This window comes from Emys orbicularis, chromosome 25 (genome assembly GCF_028017835.1).
Source record: "Emys orbicularis isolate rEmyOrb1 chromosome 25, rEmyOrb1.hap1, whole genome shotgun sequence".
In the NCBI taxonomy this organism is placed as follows: domain Eukaryota; kingdom Metazoa; phylum Chordata; order Testudines; family Emydidae; genus Emys; species Emys orbicularis.
The window spans coordinates 7,657-32,257 of NC_088707.1; positions in this window are offsets into that span (position 1 = coordinate 7,657).

Below are 24,601 nucleotides of genomic sequence, written 5' to 3' on the forward strand. Positions count from 1 at the left end.
CCCACCAGATCTAGCCTCACATCTATCTCATATCCAAACTTGTGTCAATTTCCACTTCATCTCAGGAACAGGCAAGATTCTGACCCTCCACTGCCTCTCAGTAAGTGAGCACAAAACAACCCAAAAAGTAAAATCCTATTGCCACACACTGCTATCATACTTTCCTCCTCCTCTTTTAAGGAAATTTAGCAATGTGGTGTGGAAGGTAAACACAAGCACATACTTTCCACACTACACTACTGCCCCTTTCCCTTGCATTTATCATTCCAATCACCATGCCTAACTAAAATGCTCACTTCCTCAGAAAACACCAATGGTGAGTAGAGAAAGAGAATACATTCCCATCACCAAGACTTCACACCATAAAAGTACTTACACACACCTCGCACGACATTCTTTCACAAACTGCACCTCCCAAAGCCTCTTAAGTACCTGCAAACACAAAATAATGATCCAACAAGTACTCACCATCAAACCCACAGATGATGCAACACATCCCACCCTATTTCTTCAACAAACCATCTACAGTAACACAGGAATCACATATCATGAGATCCCTTCCCCCTCCCTAGTATTGCAACTCTCAGTCCTATTACATATTTTCCACACTCCCCTCACCACCGCTACCCCTTGCCCAAAGGATATCAACACATCTCCGCACCAATATCACACATCTGCAATATATTCAAGGAAAAATACTCAACATTTTAGGGAACACATGACAACACCCTCACTAACCACCCACCAAAGTCCAACCTTCTTCTAGAGAACAAGCAAGAACTTAACCCAAAAGTTGTCTTCTCCACCTGTTGTCTCACACACAAAAAACTGGTGAAGAACACATTCATAATAAGCCCACCTCACCTAACCCAGCAAAGACCACATTCCCATCAACAGTAGTGCACTAAAAGCTCAAACTTAACACTTACCTCATGGATGCAAGCAGCTCCTCTGCTCCCACTGGCACCACCATTACCAGGAACCATGTAAACCAAACAGGGCGCACTTGCCACAGCCCATTCCTTCAGTTCTGGACTCAGATCCCCCTGTGGCACACAAACAATAAATGCCACATGATTGCTAAATGTCACAACAGCACAATACCACACTCCCTTTGCTAAACTGACCTATTCAACACCCCGAAAGAGCCCCAGCACATCCATATCTACAATGAAGCAGCAACCAACTACTTCTATACAATTAAAATGAACATGCAAAATACTCACAATTTACACAATACTCGTGGCCCTTTCCCACCATGACAGGGGCCCATCAGTAACTAGGATGCTCACATCCTCCTCAGAAAACCAACACCCAATAGAAGACAGACAAACAAGGTAGTGGTGACCACTGATGCAAACCCAGTGCCATGTAAGAGAGAATAACTGAGAATGGAGCATCTCTAGTTACAGGGAAAACACACACTCCCACCATACAATGAGTTCCCTCACACAACCGTTAAGAAGGAGCAGAGTTTAGAGGACTGCCATCCCTAAACAAGAAGCCTCAACAGCACAAATACTTCTGACCATCAAACCCTTAGGCAGATACTTAACTTTGACGGCCACTCCCAATCTCCTTTTCCTTTGTACACGGGACTTCGCTCCCATACATTGGCATCCATCCAGCACAGACATACAGCTATGCCGCGACAGACAAAGACAGAACTAGTCACAACCCTCCACGGAACGAGGCGACGCAGTACCAGATATGGACGCACCTGCAAATACAAACAAAGCTTGACTGAAAACCTACTCGCAAAGCTCCCAACTATACAATATGAAAGATGACCTCACCTGCATACTGCTTCCTTGAGAGGGAACACCTACTACACATTACACCCCCATCAGAGAACACTCTCATCCACATGGAAAATGGCTACACTTCTAAAATACTGGTGGCCCTCCCCCTTTCCCTCCGCCACAGGGAGACATCGCTAACTAGGATGCTCACATCCTCCTCAGAAAACCACCACCATGTAGAAGATGGACAAAGAAGGTAGTGGTGACCTGTCATGCAACCCCAGTGCCATGTAAGAGAGAAGAACTGAGAATGGAGCATCTCTAGTTAGACAGAAAAAATCTGCCAGCAATCAGCATTCCTCCAGGGGAAACACACTCCATTCATACAGTGACCTCCCTCACATGCCCATTAAGAATAAGCACAGTTTAGAGGACTCCCATCCATAAACAAGAAGCCTCAACAGCACAAATACTTCTGACCATCAAACTCCTCAACAGATACTTAACTTTGATGGCCACTCCCACTCTCAAGATCTTCTTTTCCTTTCTACACAGGCCTTCGCTCCCATATGTCAACATCCATACAGCAATGCCGTGACAGTCAAAGAAAAGTAGTCACGCCCCACAGTACCAGATCTGGACACATCTGCAAATACAAAGAAAGCTTGACTGAAAATCTACTCACAAAACTCCCAACTACACAATACAAAAGATGACTTCACCTGCATACTACTTCCTGAAGAGAAAGAACATCTACTACACATTACACCCCCACTCAGAGAAGCCCCACCCCCACCCCAAACACTCTCATCCACATACTGGTGGCCCTCCCACTTTCCCTCCACCACAAGGGCTGATCGCTAACTAGGATGCTCACATCCTCCTCGGAAAACCAACACCCAGCAGAGGAGAAAAGAAGGATGAAGTGGTGACCTGTCATGCAAACCCAGTGCTGTGTAAGAGGGGACAACTGAAAATGGAGCATCTCTAGTTACAGACAGGTCACTCTGACAGCAATCAACCTTCCCTCAGAGGAAACACACACTCCCTCCATACAACAAGCTCCCACCCACCCCTCACGTGCCCATTAAGAACAGGCAGAGTTTAGAGGACTCCGATCCCTAAACAAGGAGCCTCAACAGCATAAATACTTCTGACCATCAAACACTTCGGCAAATACTTAACTTTGAGAGCCGCTCCCAAGATCTTCTTTTCCTTTCTACACAGGCCTACGCTCCCATACATTGGCATCCATCCAGCACCGACGTACAGCTATGCCGTGACAGACAAAGACAGAACTAGTCACACCCCTCCATGAAACAAAGCAACGCAGTACTGGATCTGGAAGCATCTGCAAATACAAACAAAGCTTGACTGAAAACCTACTCACAAAGCGCCCAACTACAAGGTATGAAAGATGACCTCACCTGCATACTGCTTCCTGAAGAGAAGGAACATCTACTACACATTACACCCCCCTCAGAGAAGCACACACCCACCCCAGACACTCTCATCCACATATTGCTGGTCCTCCCCCTGTCCCACCAAAACAGGGGCCCATCGCTAACTAGGATGCTCACATCCTCCTCGGAAAACCACAACCATGTAGAAGACGGACAAGGGATGAAGTGGTGACCTGTCATGCAAACCCAGTGCTGTGTAAGAGGGGACAACTGAGAATGGAGCATCTCTAGTTACAGACAGGTCACTCTGACAGCAATCAACCTTCCCTCACGGGAAACACACACTCCCTCCATACAACAAGCTCCCACCCACCCCTCACATGCCCATTAAGAACAGGTAGAGTTTAGAGGACTCCGATCCCTAAACAAGGAGCCTCAACAGCACAAGTACTTCTGACCATCAAACCCTTCAGCAAATACTTAACTTTGACGGCCACTCCCACTCTCAAGATCTTCTTTTCCTTTCTACACAGGCCTTCACTCCCATGCATCGACATCCATACAGCAATGTCATGACCCTCCACAGAATAAGACTATTCGGTACCAGATCTGGACACATCTGCAAATAAAAACAAAGTTTGACTTAAAATCTCAGTTATAAACTCTACTCATAAAGCTCCCAACACCACAATATGAAAGATGACCTCACCTACATACTGCTTCCTTGAGAGGGAACACCTACTACACATTACACCCCCCGTCAGAGAACCCCACCCCAAACACTCATCTACACAGAAAATAGCTACGCTTCTACATACTCGTGGCCCTCCCCCTTTCCCTACACCACAGTGGCCCATCACTAACTAGGATGCTCACATCCTCCTCAGAAAACCACAACCATGTAGAGGAGAACACAAGGATGAAGTGGTGACCTGTGATGCAAACTCAGTGCTGTGTAAGAGAGAAGAACAGAGAACGGAGCATCTCTAGTTACAGACGGGCCACTCTGCCAGCAATCAACCTTCCCTCAGGGGAAACACACGCCCCCTCCATACAACAAGCTCCCGCCCACCCCTCACAGGCCCATTAAGAATGGGCAGACTTTAGAGAACTCCCATAAGTAAAGAAAGAGGCTCAACATCACAAACGCTTCTGACCATCAAACCCTTTGGCATATACTTACCTTTGGAAATTGGACAGGAGCTCCCCCTCTCAAGATCCCCTTCACCTCAGTAGACAGGCCTTCACTCCCATACATTGAAATCACTCACAAACATACAGCACCAGCATGACAGACAAAGAGAAAAATATTCACAACCCTTCACATCACAATACGACTCGATACCGGATCTGGACAGAGCTGCAAATATAAAGAAAGCTTGCCTGCAAACATGGCTTATAAACTCTACTCACAGGGCTCTAGACAACTGAGTAGAAGAAAATACAGAAGGTTAAGAGAAGAAACACTTACTAAATATTACAATCTCCTCAGACTAGTCCCCACCTAACCCAAACAGAAAACTGCTATGCTTCTACAACAGTCCACCACCATGGACATGCTACCAGTACTAGATATGTGTTTAACAGAAGCTCTATCAGAAACAGCCCCCAATGTCTTCCCTCCCAATGAAAATACAAATGATAACATATAAATCAAACACACTATAAACAAGCTGAAATGAAAAAAAAAGCACATTACACAGAAATAAGGACAGAAAACCAGTACATTAACCACAAATACATGTCATTGTTACCCCATATCAATACTCACCATGACTATACACACCCATACAAGCACCTATGCACATCTCTTTGGACCAATACAAAGCCGAATGACTTCCTGAGACAAGACCCCAGCTTATATACTGCCTAAGCTCCACCCTCTCTATTTCCCAGCATGCCTTAGAAGCCAAAGGCAGCTATAAATACAGACTCAGGCAACCCAGAAACCCTTTAGTTCATTCCTAGCTTAGCAGCAGCAAGGACTATTCATCTTGATGTATTAATCAGCCTTCCTTCTTACAATAAAAATTTATAGAAGACAAACTCTATCACTGGGTAACACTTACCATATTTTAGGTTCCTAAAAAGAAAATTCTACCTAGAGGGAAGAGGGGACTCCACAGTAGGTGCAGTTGGGGGCTGCTGAAAGAGGTATCTCAACAGTCCTGGAGGGATTTGTTTGTACTGTGAGACGGTATTTGGGGGGGTAATGGAAAGATTACTTGGCTGGTGCTCAAGGGCATACCTAGAGCCTCACGCTCAAGATGGAGGGAAGTGTCACTCCCTGTCAAGCTGCCCAGGCAGCTGACACAGGCCAGAGACACTGCACCATCCCCATGAACAACTTTACAGAAAATGGCAACCTGTGCAAACTTGTACTTTGCCCCCGGGCTACCTCCCCCCTATTCCCTGCACGCCCCTCTGCTTCCTCCGAGTGCTTAATTTACATAGACATAGGTCACATAGCTCTACCCTGTCACAAATTAAGCACTGGCTGCCAGGTAGGCACCCATCTCTTAAGGCAGGGGCAGGCAAACTTTTTGGCCTGACAGCCACATCGGGTTTTGGAAATTGTATGGAGGGCCAGTTAGGGGAGGGGTGTGTGGCCACCCAGGACCCCTGCCCCATCCACCCCCCCGCCCCGCTCCATGTCCCCTGACCACCCCCAGAACCCCCCCCCGACTGCCCCCAAATGCCCCATCCAACCCCCCCTCCTTCCTGACTGCCCCCCAGACCCCTGCCCCCATCCAACCCCCCTGTTCCCCATCCTCTGACCACCCCAACCCCTATCCACACCCCTGCCCACCACCCCGAACTCCCCTGCCTTCTATCCAACCCCCCTGCTCCCTGCTCCTTTACCATGCTGCCTGGAGCACCAGTGGCTGGCAGCTCTACAGCCACACACCACAGAGCACTGGGTCAGGCCAGGCTCTGCAGTGGCGCTGCCCCAGGAGCTCGCAGCCCCACCACCCAGAGCATTGCACCAGCAGCAGGGCAAGCTGAGGCTGTGGGGGAGGGGGGACAGCAGGGGAGGGGCCGGGGCTAGCCTCCCAGGCCAGGAGCTCAGGGGCCAGGCAGGAGGGTCCCATGGCCTGGATGTGGCCCACAGGCCATAGTTTGCCCACCTCTGTCTTAAGGCAACACCACCACCCCCAGCATAGCATAGCATAGCACATTGCCACCCTTACACATCCACTGCTTCTGCAGCTTGTGGTGCCTGGCACCCATCAAGCAGCTCAAGGCCAACTTCATGCTGTCACACAGGGGGCTGCAACTTGCCAGAGCCTACAGCCCTCTTGCCACCTGTGGCTCACCAGGGGCAACATTTCATATTTGGGGGAAGGCAATTTTAATGATGATTCCTGGGGCTATTTGAGCACCTGAAAACTCCAGGTTTCTTGCACATAATAACTTAGATACAGTATTCCTGTCAGCTAAATCCTAATTCTTATATTGAAAAATAATTTAAAAAAAATAAACGGAAAATGTGGCTTTAATTGGAGTTTGTATATATGTAAGTTTAGAACAATCAGGAGATAATACAGCAAGACATTCCCATTCCCAAGCCTCAGGGTGTCAGTTCTGGAGCTTTAACACAGGTATCAGAAACACAAGTTTGATATTTTGTACACTATTGTTGGTATCATTAGGCATAACCCTAGGTAACTCGGGAGGGTGGAAGACCACGAGTGTCGATGAAGCCTTCCTGCGCTAGGCCTAAATGAACCAAACTCCTTCCATGTTTAAACTCTAATCGACCTCAAAAGCCAGATGTAGAAATTGGAATGCGTAACAATTTATCAGGTGCAGCACCGCTCATATCGGTACCAAGCGGTAATAATGAGGCCTGCATACTTCTGGCTGAAAGGCAAGATAACAAATCAAAGGAAAGGGACAAGATAATAATTCAAGGAGAAGTTACTAAGAAGCTGGACTTATAGCCGCCAAGATGACTTAACTGCTTAAATGTAATTGCTTGCTACTTGCTTAATGTAAACTATTATAGGAGGAGGGAAGGTGAAGGGGGGGTGAAGGGAAAAGCCTAGCTGCAAAAAGAATAAAAAGGGAAAACTGCTTGTCTCAGTGTGCTTGATCTGAGACGTGCCAGTCTCCTTGCACCGCTTTGAGATCTCAAATAAATGTTGATTGCTTCTCCACTCTGGTGTGTTCACTGGCACAAAGCACACCGGGCAACGAACCCCACTGTTGCTTTCCTCGGGCACTCTGTGCCAGCAACACTATCTTTAGTACAGCTATACCTCTACCTCAATATAACGCTGTCCTCAGGAGCCAAAAAAATCTTACCATGTTATAGGTGAAACCATGTTATATTGAACTTGCTTTGATCCGGCGGAGTGCGCAGCCCCCCCCCCCCCCCCCGAGCACTATTTTACCACATTATATCCAAATTCATGTTATATCAGGTCGCGTTATATCGAGGTAGCGGTGTATATACAAATTGAGAAAATAAACAGATTTTAAGCAGAGTTTCTTTAACACACACTCTGTATTATTGCCATTATCTTGTCAAAATTAAGTAAATGCTTCTTAGCGCAATGAAAAACCATTCACAAAAAAAAACATGATTAATGTGTTGTTTTCTCTTTTATTAAGAAAGGAAATTCATTTATCTACATATTTTTGCATTTATGTTTACCAATCAAAATCATGTACATGACTCACTAACATTTGATTCCATCATGGCTATTAGTATCATACATGAAACCACATTTGTGTTCATACAAGTGTATTTTTAGTGATATCTGTGAAATAACTGAACAATTTGAAATAAGCAACCTTCAGCTGCAGTGTCTAAAGTTGTGAGTAGAAGCAGAATTTATGTTCTAGCAGGATACTATTATTTGGTTGTCTGACTTTTATCATCATATTGTGCTTTATCATTGTTATTTTAAATAATGAATGACAATTATGCCAGCCAGGACAGGTTAGGCATTTTAGACCTCATTTCTATCTTAACTTTAATTCTTTGAGTAGTAAAATTAAGAAATGCACAGACCACAGAAAAAAGTAAACTAACAGCACTGTAATCCTTAAACTTTGAAATGGACCATGCACATATAGTCTCTGCAATTTTATTCTTTCAAAGGAAGTCATAACAACAACAGTACAAGTGTGTATGTGAGAGAGAGAGGCTGTGCGTGTTCGGGGAGTGAGAGACAGCACACTCTCACTTTAAGCAGAGACCTCACTAATCAGAAGGCTTGTTCAGTCCATCAGCAGCACTCAGCATCTCCCACTCATGACCCAGAAGCAACATCACAGACTTGTGTCACCCCCCCCCCCCCAGCTCAGCAGAGACCAGGTACAAAGGCAGTAGGATTGTGACACCCCAACATCAGCCCCTGCCCTCTGCACAGCAGACAAGAGGTTCTCAGGACCAGCTTGGCCAGGGGCTGCTCCAAGTGTAGGGAGGGGGCAAGAGCAGGGGCACTGGAACAGAGGGCACCAGGGAGCCATGCGCCATCACTTTTAATATTACTTTCTACAAGCCATAAGGGCGAGAAACACCCTTGTTTCTTAACAGGACAGTATTCAGGACACACCTCGTGTTACCATGAGGAATACTACTGATGATACACCTCTTGTTTATGTAGGGTCAGTATTCATTACACACCTCTTGTTTCTGGAGTGGACAGTATTCAGGACACAACTCTTGTTTCCGGAGGGAACACTATTCAGGACACACCCCTTGTTCCCGGGAGGAGTGCTATTGATGCTGCACATCTTGTTTCTGGGGGGACAGTATTCATGCCTCACCTGCTGTTTCCAGAGGGGACAATATTCAGGACACACCTCTTATTCCCAGCTGGGACACTATTTAGCACACACCCCTTGTTCCCAGGAGGAGTGCTATTGATGACACACCTCTTGTTTCTGGGGGAGACAGTATTCGTGTCACACCTCTTGTTTCCAGTGGAGACAGAATTTGTGACACACCTCTTGTTTGAACGACAAGCACTATTGATAAGACTCCCTTTATTTCTGGAGGGGACAGAATTTGTGACACACCTCTCTTTTTCACAGGGGACAAGTATTGAGGACTCACTTCTTGTTCCCAGGGGCAGTACTATTGATGACACAGCTCTTGTTTCAAGAGGGAACAGTATTCAGGACACACCCCTTGTTTCCAGAGGGGACAGTATTCAGCGCACACCCCTTGTTCCCGGGGGACTACTATTGATACCGCACATCTTATTTCGGGAGGGGGACAGTATTCATGTCACACCTGCTGTTTCCAGAGGGGACAGTATGCAGGACACACCTCTTGTTTCTGGGGAGACCACAATTCAAGACACACCCTTGGTTTCCTGGAGGACTACAATTCATGACACACCCCTTATTTCTAGAGATGATAGTATTCAGGGACACCTCTTGTTTCCAGAGGAGACAGTATTCCTGACACACCCCTTGTTTCCAGAGGGCAGGGTACTCATAACACATTTCATTTTCCCAGAAGGGACAGTATTCAGCGCCCAGCCCTTGCTCCCAGGAGGAGTACTATTGATGGCACACCCCTTGTTTCTGCAGGGGACAATATTCAAGGGAACCCCCCCCCCCGTGTTTCCAGAGGGCAGGGTATTCATAAAACATCTCAGGTTCCCAGAAGGGACAGTATGCAGGACATGTTCCCCGGAGGAGTACTATTGATGACACGCCCCTTCTTTCTGGAGGGAACACTATTTGAGACACACCTCTTGTTTCTGGGGGGCACAGTATTTGTGTCACACCTCGTTTCCAGTGGGGAAAGAATTTGTGACACACCTCTTGTTTCCACAGGGGACAAATATTCAGGGCTCACTTCTTGTTCCAAGAGGAAGTACTATTAATGACACAGCTCTTGTTTCTGCAGGGTCGGTAATCGTGACTCACCTCTTGTTTCTGGGGAGACAGTATTCAGAACACACCTCTTGTTCGCAGGAGAAGTACTATTCATGATACACCTGCAGTTTCTAGGAGGAGTACTATTCATGACACGCCCCTTCTTTCTGGAGGGAACACTATTCGAGACACACCTCTTGTTTCGGGGGCCAGTATTCAGAACACCTCTTGTTTCTGGGGGACCACAATTCATGACACACCCTTGGTTTCCAGGAGGACTACACTTAATGACACACCCCTTGTTTCTGCAAGGAACAGTATTCAGGGACACCTCTTGTTTCCAGAGGAGACAGTATACATGACACACCCCTTGTTTGCGGAGGGGAGGGTACTCATAACACATCTCATGTTCTCAGAAGGGACACTATTCAGCACACACCCCTTGTTCCCAGGGGTAATACGATGACACAACTCTTGTTCCCAGAGGGGACAGTATTCAGAACACAGCTCTCCTCTGCAGAGGGGACAGTATTCAAAACACACCTCTAGGTCCCAGTGGGGACACCCCCCTTGTTTTGGGGGAGAAGGGGGACAGTATTCATGTCACACCTCTTAGATGCAGAGGGGACAGTATTCGTATCACACCTCATTTCCATGAGTTGTACTATTGGTAACACACCCCTTGTTTCTGGATGGGACAATATTTGTGGCACATGTACTGAGATAAGAAGCCACACCCCATTTCCCACTCCCCTGCCAGAACCGGTGTACCATTCATAGGCCATGCCCTTCCAAACATAATCTCGAAGGGACTGAGCCCTAACCTGCCCTTAGGGAGAGCGCGAATGCGGAGCAAAACAAGGGGCAAAGCATCAGGCCACTTGAGGGAAGCCTCTTGGCAAACCTTTGAGAGGTGCCGCTTAAGAGTCTGATTGGTACGCTCCACTACCCCACTGGCCTGCGGTCGCCATGGCGTGTGAAGCTTCCAGGGGATCTGTAGGGCATCCGATATCTTCTGAACAACTTGGGATGTGAAGTGTGTTCCGTTGTCAGATTCCATCCACTGGGAGAGCAATCTGAGCCTTACTCTGTGCTACTCGATATCCTCGGAGTCCAACAAAGTTCAGGAGGCTCACAGTGGCTTTAAGGCAAGAGGTTAGACCCACAGCAGCAATTAACAAGTCATCCACATATTGCAGGAGGAGGACTTTGTCCTCGTTGTCCCACTCCTCCAAGTCTCTAGCCAGGGCCTGGCTGAAAAGGGTGGGGGAATTTTTAAATCCCTGGGCCAGCACTGTCCAGCAAAGCTGCTTTCTAACCCTCCTTCTGTCCTCCCACTCGAAGGAGAAAATCTCCTGAGACTGGGGGTCAACCGGAATCGTGAAGAAAGCATCCTTTAAATCCAGGACTGAAAAATGGGTGTACTGCCCCCCTATAGAGGCCAACAATGTTGGTATTTAGCAACTCAAAGGACAAAATGGACAAGACGACACAAGCACCAAAGAAACTGCAGGAAAAGGGAAGAAAAAGCCACGGCCAAAGGCTGCACACACCGCGCACACCGCACCCCTGTACCGTGGGCTCGGGTTCGACACTTCTCCGCACAGGCTTAATCCCCCTTCAGGTGCCCGGTAAAAGGACCTCCCTGTAAACAAGGATCAAGGTCCATTCCTTGCCAACCAAAATGCTTTATGGGTCCCTTCCATAGCTGAGGCTGAGCGATCCCCCTTTAAAAAGGGTTGAGGTCTCTGTGGGTTTGAGCTCCTTAGGACCTAGCCTTTAAAATGCCCCGTGCCGTTGACCTCTCCCTGTCAGAAGGGTGCAGGTCTCCCCTTTCTAACTCCTCTTGGGCCGTTGGCACTCGCTGGGCAACGAGAGCACCCGCTTCTGAGGGAACGGAGGTCTCTCCTTTACAGCGCTTTTCGCTCTGGCCCATTGGAACGCCCCTGGCTTAAGGACCGCCCTGTAAGGAGGCTTTCGGTCTCCTTTGCCATGCAAATTAAGCCACAGGTCACTTTGACACGCCCGGCAAAATGACCGCCCTATAACCAGGGTGTAAGGTCTTATACCTCTCACGCTTAAGCTAGGGGAGCCTTTCGGTGCCTGTGGCTGAGCGACTCCCCCCGACCACACACCCCTTCAGAAGGGTTGAACTTCTGTTTCTCTTAGTCACAGTAAATTCCCACAGAATGATTTCTACTTGGCTTTTTTGAGATTTGAAGTGAAATCTTACTTGGGACCTATCCCGGTCAGATGGAACATGGTGTGGCGAAGGGGCGGCTGTAAGGGGATGGCGGAGGCCGTGGAAAATTCGCCCCTTTTCTCAAAAAAGCCAAGAAATGGCCCAACCAAGCAAATGTCACAAAGTCTGGAAATGAACAGGTGAGGTGGGGGGCTCCTTTCAGACCCTCACTTCCGTCTAATCCTTCCTCAAGTCCTTTTGCCCTGCCCAATTTACACCGCTCAACCAACCACAACTTTCACCCTTTGTTTTCTTGTGCACAAGAAAGAACACTCTCGGACTGATGAGTGTCAACTGTAGGGATTCGGACAGCTCCGTTAGTTGTGTCCGAATTCCAGGCCTTGTGTCTCTTTGGTGATAAAGAGAGGAGATTCCTCGGGCTACGTTCGAAGAGATTCATGTGGCGGTCCTTTCTGAAATGTGTGGATGTTGAGATGTTGTAGGTAGATGCGGTGGTATTCAGAGCCGGCACGTGGGTGCACCTAACCCTACTAACAGGACCACGTCACAAGTAAGAGGGGTCTTTTCTGGTAAAGGTAGGGGGCACAAAGTTGTCATTTTCTTGGTGGGGTAGGAGGTAAGTCGGGAAGGGTGTCGCTGAGGGATGGAGGATTGATTGGAAAGGGGACACTCAGAAGGATCCCTCCCTTACCTGTTCATTTCCAGATCTTTCCACATTGGGGACTCTCCCTGCCCCTTGTGTAAAGGAGGAGTATTTTACTAAAGAAAGGGTGACCGCCCTGTAATCAGGGTTCAGGTCACTTTCCCTTTTCTCCTCCCTGTATTGGCCCCCTTAACGGCACCCGAGATAGTCACTCTGCAGAGTAGACTCTGGCCCCTCCGCAGCCTTGATACCACAGAGCCCGTACCCAACGAGGAAGCACACGGCCTGTGAAGAAAACTAGAGGGAGCACACATGAGGAATTCAAAGCACTGACCTCTTACTCAGAGCTAATTATCTGGGAGGCGGAAACCTAAGGACTGTTCATATCTGCTTAGAAGGATGTCCAGGTTGCTCAGGTCCACTTGTGCCAGCTTCTCCTGTGTCTGGGGCACCTGGCCAATTCCTCTGCAACCGCAGCTGCAAAAGCCAAGCATAAGCCATCACTACACAAATCTCTATTGGTTTGTGAAATCTTGCCCTCATCCCTGCGTCCCTCTCCCATCCCATCTACATCAGCCCCACTGGATGAACAGAAACTGAGTGATCATTTCTCTCGTGGAGCAACAGTGACACCAGGTGGCCCGCCAGGGGAATGCACCAAGCATTTCCCTTAGGCAGTAACAGTGACACCAGGTGGCTACTTGGTGTAATTGCACAGAGCATTTCCCACATGAACTAACAATGACACCATGTGGCCACTTTGGGTAATGCACAAAGCATTACCCTACTGGAGCAACAGTGACACCTGTTGGCTAATCCAGGTAATTCACAAAGCATTTCAGGGAGCAAGACTGACTGGGTGGCCACAAGGGGTAATGCACAAAGAATTTCCCCCATTGATCAACAGTGACACTGTGTTGTCACCTGCAGTACCCTCAGAGCAATCCCTTAAGAAGCAGCAGTGACACTGGGCGGCCAGTTGGACGACTGCACAGAGCATTTCTCTCATGGAGCAACAGAGACACTAGGTGGCCACTCGGGGAAATGGACAGAGCTTTTCCCCCATGGAACAGCAGTGACGCCTAGTGGCTACTCAGTGTAATTGCACAGAACATTTCTCTCATGAAGCAAAAATGAGACTGCGTGACCACCCCGGGTAATCACAGAGCATTTCCTTCATGGAGCAATATTGACACCGGGTGGACACTCTGTATAGTTGCACAGAGCATTTCCCAAATAAAGCAACAGTGACACTGGGTGGCTAATCCAGGTAATGCACAAAGCATTTCCCCCATGGAGCAACAGTGGCACTGGGTGGACACCTGGGGTAATGCACAGAGCATTTCCTTAAGGAGCGACAGTGACACTGGGTGCTGTGATACAGCAGGGCCAGAGAGCAGCAGGAGAATGGTAGAAGAAAACTAGAGTGGTACGGATGAGCAATAGAGTGCCATAATTGTTCACTCACAGCCAGTCATGGAGAAGACAGAAAGCGGAGGACTGTTCATCTCTGCTTACAAGGATGTCCAGGCTGCTCAGGTTCACTTCTTCCAGTTTCTCCTCTGGCTGGGGCTCCTGGGCGATTCCTCCACAAACACAGCATATAACCCAAGCAGGAGCCATCACTGCCCAAAGTTCTATTGGTGTACGAGATACTGCCCTCCCTCTCCCATCCACTGTACATCAGCCCCACTTGATGAACAGTGACAGTCAACTCCCACAATCACCCCCACCACTACCAATGGAGGATCTAGTACCATCATGCATCTCTTCCCCCTCCCAATGCCCCAGTGGGTTGCAGACACTCCAGACCAAGCCTGTGAGCATGCACCATTGCCCATGTTCTACGCAAGGAGACAGGACAAGGGGAGAGAGACAGAGTATGTTGGCCAACATATGAGAGCTCAGAGAGAGACACATAGGAAGAAGGACAAACTCAGCACCTGTACTCACCTTTCCGGTTCCAGGCCTCTGCTCAGGTGAACATGCTCCTCCCTGTCCAGGAAGATCAGCTGCTCCCAATATAGGGAAATTCTCCCTCTGCACCCAGAACAAGGTGGAAAACTTTTATTACAAACCGAGCCCCACCTAAAGGGAAGCAGACGTCTGTACTCAGCCTTTACCACACATGTATCTTAGAGGCCACCTGGGGTATTTCTCAGAATGTAGTTGCCCTGGAGCAACAGTGACACCCAGTGGCCAATCACGGCAATGCACAGAGCATGTCCCCCATGCAGCAGCAGTGACACTTGGTGGCCACTCGTGGCAAAGCACAAAGCATTTCCCTCGTGGAGCAACACAGACACTACGTGGCCACTCAGGGTAAGGCAGAAACCATTTCCCCCCCCACAGCGCTGCAGTGATACTTGGTGGCCAGCCGGGGTAATGCATGGGCTGTCTGCCTTGGACCATCAATGCCATCCGGTGGCCAGGCAGGGTAACATACAGACTGTAAAAAGCAACAGAGGGTCCTGTGGCACCTTTAAGACTAACAGAAGTATACAGACTGTGTTTCTCCTGGAGCAGCAGTGACACCCGGTGGCCAGTTGGGGAAATGCACAGCGTGCATCTGCCCTGGAGGAGCAGTGACAGCCTGTGGGCAGCAGGGGCAGCACCAGCCCCTTCCTCATTGGGGGAGCTGAGGTGGGATAGACAGAAAATTGTGGCAGCTGCATCCCCCCCACCACCACGAGGCCTCACCACTCACTGAAGTGCAAGTTCCGCATCCTCCCCTCAGAGGCTCCGGCCCTTCACCAGCCCAGAGGCCAGAAGCCAGAGCCAGGCAGGGTAGGGCGACTGTTGCGCTAGGTGGCACAATGATGCAGGCAGCCACAGCGCTCCCCACTCTTGTCCTTGTGCAGTGTGGGGTCCCGGGGCTGTGGCTGCTCCTCAGTTCCCGGCCGCCCTTCGACCGCTCACAGACCTTAAGAGCTGCTCGGGTTGGGGTCGGGCTCCAGGGCCAGCAGAGCCCTCGGGGAGCAGTAACCACGAGGGTTAGGACCCAGGAGCCCAGGCTGGAGCAGGTCAGTGTTGTGCAGAGCCCTGGACCCTCCACATAACGTGTGTGGTGCAACTTGGTGACTGGAGACAGAGGCCGAGGGCTACTCTCAGAGCCCTGCTCACGTCCACTACTGAATATAGCCTGCTTCAGAGAGGATACCTAGAGTGGCATGACAAGGGAAGCTCACCCAGTGATAGAGAAGGAAGAGACTTGAGGACTGAGCATATCCACCCTCAACCCTCTTCCCGTTACATCTTTAGCATTACAACCAAAAAGCACCCCTTGCAACGGCACCCGACATAGTCACTCTGCAGAGCAGACTCTGGCCCCTCCCCAGCCTCAATCCCACAAAGCCCCGTGCCCAGTGAGGAAGCTCACGGCCTGTGAAGAAAACTAGAGCGAGCACAGATGAGGAATTCCAACCACTGACGGCTTACTCACAGTCAGTTATGTGGAAGGCAGAAAGCGGAGGACTGTTAATCTCTGCTTACAAGGATGTCCAGGCTGCTCAGGTCCACCTCTGCCAGCTTTTCCTTCGGCTGCTGCTCGACTGTTCCTCTGCAAGCGCCACAAATAAGCCAAGCAGGAGCCATCACTCCACAAAACTCAATTGATGGGCAAAATCTTGCCCTCATCCTTGCCTCCCTCTCCCATCCCATCTACATCGACCCCACTTGATGAACAGAGACTGCGTCAACACTGACAGTGATGCTCCACTCTCGCGCGCACTGCCCCGCGTGATTTTTGTCCCCTCCCACTTCTACATGGCTTCCGAGACCTAGCCAGTGGGGATGCACACCTAGCACGCCTGCCCGTGTTCAACGAAAGGAGACCGAACAAGTAGAGACAAGGACAGACCGAGAAAGTGGGTCAGACAACACACTAGAGAAGAGAGAGAGAAACATGGAAGGAAGGCAAGAAACTCACCAGCTAGAGTCATCCTCCTAGATGCAACCTTTCGCTGCGGTGGACACACCGCTCCTGGCCAGACAAAATGAGCAGACCCTGATAACGGGGACCTCGTCTCCCTCGTAGCCACAGCTAGACGGGAACCTTTTCTTACAAACACAGACCAAGCTAACGGTGCATCCCTGCCTGGAGCCATGTGGGCCGTGACCAGACTCCTCACCAAACCAGACACTTAGCTCACTGACAGTGACGGCTGCTCCGCTTCCAGCTAGATGGCATCGCCATAGCTTGGCATCAACAATGCTCACTGTCTCATGGCTCTTGCACACCTTCCATCTCACAACGGGGTTGGGCTCTTACCCTTGACTTCTTTCTCCATCCTACTAAGCAGAACACAAGAGGGAAAAGCAAAAGTTATCATCGGTGTATGTTCTTCTTCTCCCTGTCCCATTACACCTTTATAGATACAATTAAAAAGCACACAACGCACACTTAAACTCTGGAATTGCTGGCCAGAGAATGCTGTGAAAGCCAAGACTATAATAGGGTTCAAAAAAGAACTAGGTCAATTCATGGAGAATAGGTCCATCAATGGCTATTAGTCAGGATGGGCAGGGATGGTGCCCTTATCCTCTGTTTGCCAGAAGCTGGGAATGGGCGACACAGGATGGATCACTTCACGATTACCTGTTCTATTCATTCCCTCTGAAGCACCTGGTATTAGCCAGTCGGAAGACAGGATACTGGGCTAGATGGACCTTTGGTCTGACCCAGTATTGCCATTCTTACGTTCTAATGTTAAGCAGCCCGTTGCACCTGCACCCAAGAGAGTCACTGTGCAGAGGAGACTATTGTCTCTTCCCCTGGTCGTAATCCCACAGCTAATCCCAAAATAGGGAAATTCTCCTCCCACACCCAGAACAAAGAGGAAAACTTTTATGAGAAACCAAGCCTCACCTAAAGGGAAGCAGCCGTCTGTACTCAGCCTCTACCATGCATTTATCTTAGGCTTCAGCCGTGCCGCTAAAAGTCGTGAAGTGTAGTTATGAGGGAGGCAGAAAGCTGAGGACTGTTCATATCTGCTTAGAAGGATGTCCAAGCTGCTCAGATCCACTTCTGCCAGATTCTCCTCTGGCTAGGGCTCCTGAACAACAATTCCTCTGTAAGAGCAGCTGCAAAAGCCAAGCATGAGCCATCATTACACAGAGCTCTTGCCCTCATGCCTGCCTCCCTCTTCCATCCTATCTACATCTGCCCCCCTCAATGAACAGAGACCGAGTTAACACCGACAGTCACTGCTCCACTCTCGCACCCACTGCCCTGCATGATTTTCGTCCCCTCCTACTTCTCCATGGCTCCCGAGACCTAGCCTGTGGGGACGCACACCTACCACACCTGCCCTTGTCCTATGAAGGGAGATGGCACAATGAGAGGAGAGGAGAGAGAGAGTCCATGGGGCTGGTCTATGGATAAGTTCAGTAGGCATCAGTGGCTTAGGCTAGGTCTACACTACAGCGGGGGTCCGACCTAAGATACGCAACTTCAGCTACGTGAATACCATAGCTGAAGTTGCGTATTTTAGGTCGGCTTACCTGGCTGTGAGGACGGGGGAAAGTCGACCGCTGCCGCGCTGCCGCCGACTCCGCTGCCACCTCTTGCCGTAGTGGATTTCCGGAGTCCACGGCAGAGCGATCAGGGATCGATTTTATCGCGTCTTCACTAGACGCGGTAAGTCGATCCCCGATAGACCGATTGCTACCCGCTGGATTGGCGGGTAGTGAAGACAAGCCCTTAGTCGTATGCAGGGCCGGTGCAACCCCTAGGCGAACTAGGCGGTCGCCTAGGGCGCCAAGTGGTTGGGGGCGCCCACTGGGTCTTAGTGTCCACCTTTCTGGTTTTCCTAACCCTGTTCTGACCCTTCCTGCAGGCTCGGAGTCTTCCTGGGAAGGGGATCTAGTAGTTAAAAGAGAAAAAGCCTCCAGCCTGCCAGACCTATTAGCACAACACTGAAATCGTTAAAGAGCCATTCAAGGGGTAATGAAGCCACTTAACAGGCATTTGCCAACCCCCAGGTATATACTGTCAGTTTCTGAATGTACTGACAAAAACAGTTGTGCATGACGGTCATATTTACTCAGGACATGTCAGTCTACAGGATCTTAGTTTAAAATTTGCTTTAAAAATATTTCATTAGTGAGTTGGTGAAGATTATAAAATCACATCTCTAAAAAATCCTTGCACAGATTTTTAGATGCACAATCATCTTTAGCCTTAAATGCTTGGATCTTCAGACATATGATTTTTTAAATAAATCCTTCAAAAGACCTCCCTTATCTAAAATACACATTTTAATTACTATAGTAAAAAAACTTACTTCCAAAGTCTTCCAGTCCTTTCTGCTCATCCATTTCTCCCTTCACTCCCTCTCCCCCAACCCCCATTTAAGAGAGCCCTTAAACGGACAACAGCCCTTTGCTTCCAGATAGCTGGACAAAGAGTTTCCCTTTCTTTACTTCTGACTATCTTTTGATGAACTAGTTTTAAGCAAAATCAGTACCTTAGTAAGATATAAAATCCTTTGTTATGCCTAAAATCTTTGGAAACATATTTTTTAAAGTTGGTGAAATTTCATAAACGTGTATTGTTATGGAGATCACACACAGTAAATTAGTGTTCCCTTTTTCTAAAAGCAATGAACATTGTTATGAACACACTAAACTTCTGTAACTGATTAATTGAAAATATTGTCTGTTTCAGTGACTTAAACCTTCATAAAGTTATCATTCCAGATTACTACATATTTAAGAGTACATTTAAAATATAAAATCAGCTTAGAAATACTGATTAAGAAAATGTAAAACAGAGAAGAGCTGCATCATGTATTTCATAATATTTAATGTTGTATTCAGAAAGACAGCTTACTCACCCTTACTACAAAGTTTTTGCAAATAAATGTCTGACAAACTTCAGGGCATATCAAAAAACCTGTGACTGACATTTTTTATTCCCAAGTTTAGTGCTTTTAATTAGGTACCTTCTGCGTGTCCATTCCACGTGAGGGAGAGGATACAGGGATCTCTGTGGGGAACTGTGACTCTAAGCCACCGTGAGGCGGGCCGGGCATCTTGTTATTCTTTCTGCTTTGTCCCTCCGCCCCCGCCGGGCTGCAAGCTCAGGCTGCCGTCGGGCATAGGGGCACCAGTTTAATAATACTGCATAGGGCCCCATAAATCCTAAGGATGGCCCTAGGGGCGCCAAAAAGCGGTGCCCTGGCTCGGCAGGGAGGAACTGCCTTCCGGAGATACCAGAGAGCCAGAACGTTGGCTTGCGGGGGTGGCGACCCCCAGCCATGGAGGAGCTGGTGCGGCGCAGGGGGGCAGCAGCCCTGCAAAGGCAGCAGCGCCGCTACCGGGGAGCAGCCGTGCCCCTTGCCCCTCCTGCCCAGGTTGCGGATGCTCACACTCCCGGGAGCCGCAAAGCCTGAGCGGAGCGAGGGAGGAGCCGGGGGACGCATGGGGTCCACTGCCCGCATGCATCCACTGCATGGAGCAACAGAGACACTTTGTGGCCACCGAAGGTAATCCACAGAGCATTTCCTTCATTGAGCAACAGTGACACTGTGTGGCCACGCGGGGTAATCCAGGAGCATTTCCTTAAGGAGCAACAGTGACACCGTATGGCCACGCGGGGTAATGCACAAACCATTTTCTACATGGCGCAACAGTGACACTGTGTGGCCACGCGAGGAAAAGCACAGAGCATTTCCTTCATGGAGCAACAGTGACACCGTGTGGCCAGGCAGGGTAATGCAGACAGCATTTCCTTCATGGAGCAACAGTGACACTGTGTGGCCACGCCAGGTAATGCACAGAGCATTTCCTTCATGGAGCAACAGTGACACCGTGTGGCCACGCCAGGTAATGCACAGAGCATTTCCTTTATGGAGCAACAGTGACACTGTGTGGCCATCCTAGGTAATGAACAGAGAATTTCCTGCATGGAGCAACAGTGACACTAGGTGGCCACGCGGGGTAATACACAGAGCATTTTCTGCATGGAGCAACACTGACACTGTGTGGCCACGCGAGGTAATGCACAGAGCATTTCCTTAAGGAGCAACAGTGACACTGTGTGGCCACGCGGGGTAATGCACAGAGCTTTTCCTTAAGAAGCAACAGTGACACTAGGTGGCCACGCGGGGTAATGCACAGAGCATTTACTTAAGGAGCAACAGTGACACTAGGTGGCCACGGGGGGGTAATGCACAGAGCATTTCCTTCATGGAGCAACAGTGACACTGGGTGGCCACGCAGGGTAATGCAGAGAGCATTTCCTTAAGGAGCAACAGTGACACTAGGTGGCCACGGGGGGGGTAATGCACAGAGCATTTCCTTCATGGAGCAACAGAGACACTGGGTGGCCACGCAGGGTAATGCAGAGAGCATTTCCTTAAGGAGCAACAGTGACACTGTGTGGCCACACGAGGTAATGCACACAGCATTTCCTTCATGGAGCAACAGTGACACTGTGTGGCCACGCGGGGTAATGCACAGAGCATTTCCTTAAGAAGCAACAGTGACACTAGGTGGCCACGCGGGGTAATGCACAGAGCATTTTCTACATGGAGCAAGAGTGACACTGTGTGGCCACGCGAGGAAAAGCACAGAGCATTTCCTTCATGGAGCAACAGTGACACTGTGTGGCCACGCGGGGTAATGGACAGAGCATTTCCTTCATGGAGCAACAGTGACACTGGGTGGCCACGCAGGGTAATGCAGAGAGCATTTCCTTAAGGAGCAACAGTGACACTGTGTGGCCACACGAGGTAATGCACACAGCATTTCCTTCATGGAGCAACAGTGACACCGTGTGGCCAGGCGGGGTAATCCACAGAGCATTTTCTTAAGGAGCAACACCGACACTCTGTGGCCACGTGGGGTAATGCACAGAGCATTTTCTACATGGAGCAACAGTGACACTGTGTGGCCACGCGGGGTAATGCACAGAGCATTTTCTACATGGAGCAACAGTGACACTGTGTGGCCACGCGAGGAAAAGCACAGAGCATTTCCTTCATGGAGCAACAGTGACACCGTGTGGCCACGCGGGGTAATGCAGAGAGCATTTCCTTCATGGAGCAACAGTGACACCGTGTGGCCACGCGGGGTAATGCAGAGAGCATTTCCTTCATGGAGCAACAGTGACACCGTGTGGCCACGCCAGGTAATGCACAGAGCATTTCCTTCATGGAGCAACAGTGACACCGTGTGGCCACGCCAGGTAATGCACCGAGCATTTCCTTTATGGAGCAACAGTGACACTGTGTGGCCATCCTAGGTAATGCACAGAGAATTTCCTGCATGGAGCAACAGTGACAATAGGTGGCCACGCGGGGTAATGCACAGAGCATTTTCTGCATGGAGCAACACTGACACTGTGTGGCCACGCGAGGTAATGCACAGAGCATTTTCTGCATGGAGCAACAGTGACACTAGGTGGCCACGCGGGGTAATGCACAGAGCATTTTCTACATGGAGCAAGAGTGACACTGTGTGGCCACACGAGGTAAAGCACAGAGCATCTCCTTCATGGATCAACAGTGACACTGGGTGGCTACGCGGGTAATGCACAGAGCATTGTCTACATGGAGCAACAGTGACACTGTGTGGCCACCCAAGGTAATGCAGAGATCATTTCCTTCATGAAGCAACAGTGACACTGTGTGGCCACGCGAGGAAAAGCACAGAGCATTTCCTTTATGGAGCAACAGTGACACTGTGTGGCCATACTAGGTAATGCACAGAGAATTTCCTGCATGGAACAACAGTGACACCGTGTGGCTACGCGAGGTAATGCACAGAGCATTTTCTGCATGGAGAAACACTGACACTGTGTGGCCACGCGAGGTAATGCACAGAGCATTTCCTTCATGGAGTAACAGTGACACTTTGTGGCCATGCGGGGTAATGCACAGAGCATTTCCTTCATGGAGCAACAGTGACACTTTGTGGCCATGCGGGGTAATGCACAGAGCATTTCCTTAAGGAGCAAGAGTGACAGCGTGTGGCCACAGGAGGTAAAGCACAGAGCATCTCCTTCATGGATCAACAGTGACACTGTGTGGCCACACAAGGTAAAGCACAGAGCATCTCCTTCATGGATCAACAGTGACACTGGGTGGCTATGCGGGTAATGCACAGAGCATTTTCTACATGGCGCAACAGTGACACTGTGTGGCCACTAGAGGAAAAGCACAGAGCATTTCCTTCATGGAGCAACAGTGACACCGTGTGGCCACGCGGGGTAATGCAGAGAGCATTTCCTTCATGGAGCAACAGTGACACCGTGTGGCCACGCCAGGTAATGCACAGAGCATTTCCTTCATGGAGCAACAGTGACACCGTGTGGCCATCCTAGGTAATGCACAGAGAATTTCCTGCATGGAGCAACACTGACACTGTGTGGCCACATGAGGTAATGCACAGAGCATTTCCTTAAGGAGCAACAGTGACACTAGGTGGCCACGCGGGGTAATGCACAGGGCATTTTCTACATGGAGCAAGAGTGACACCGTGTGGCCACAGGAGGTAAAGCAGAGCATTTTCTACATGGCGCAACAGTGACACTGTGTGGCCACGCGAGGAAAAGCACAGAGCATTTCCTTCATGGAGCAACAGTGACACCGTGTGGCCACGCGGGGTAATGCAGAGAGCATTTCCTTCATGGAGCAACAGTGACACCGTGTGGCCACGCCAGGTAATGCACAGAGCATTTCCTTCATGGAGCAACAGTGACACCGTGTGGCCACGCCAGGTAATGCACAGAGCATTTCCTTCATGGAGCAACAGTGACACTGTGTGGCCATCCTAGGTAATGCACCGAGCATTTCCTTTATGGAGCAACAGTGACACTAGGTGGCCACCCTAGGTAATGCACAGAGCATTTTCTGCATGGAGCAACACTGACACTGTGTGGCCACACGAGGTAATGCACAGAGCATTTCCTTAAGGAGCAACAGTGACACTAGGTGGCCACGCGGGGTAATGCAGAGAGCATTTCCTTCATGGAGCAACAGTGACACCGTGTGGCCACGCCAGGTAATGCACCGAGCATTTCCTTTATGGAGCAACAGTGACACTGTGTGGCCATCCTAGGTAATGCACAGAGAATTTCCTGCATGGAGCAACAGTGACAATAGGTGGCCACGCGGGGTAATGCACAGAGCATTTTCTGCATGGAGCAACACTGACACTGTGTGGCCACGCGAGGAAAAGCACAGAGCATTTCCTTCATGGAGCAACAGTGACACCGTGTGGCCACGCGGGGTAATGCAGAGAGCATTTCCTTCATGGAGCAACAGTGACACCGTGTGGCCACGCCAGGTAATGCACAGAGCATTTCCTTCATGGAGCAACAGTGACACCGTGTGGCCACGCCAGGTAATGCACAGAGCATTTCCTTCATGGAGCAACAGTGACACCGTGTGGCCACGCCAGGTAATGCACCGAGCATTTCCTTTATGGAGCAACAGTGACACTGTGTGGCCATCCTAGGTAATGCACAGAGAATTTCCTGCATGGAGCAACAGTGACAATAGGTGGCCACGCGGGGTAATGCACAGAGCATTTTCTGCATGGAGCAACACTGACACTGTGTGGCCACGCGAGGTAATGCACAGAGCATTTTCTGCATGGAGCAACAGTGACACTAGGTGGCCACGCGGGGTAATGCACAGAGCATTTTCTACATGGAGCAAGAGTGACACTGTGTGGCCACACGAGGTAAAGCACAGAGCATCTCCTTCATGGATCAACAGTGACACTGGGTGGCTACGCGGGTAATGCACAGAGCATTGTC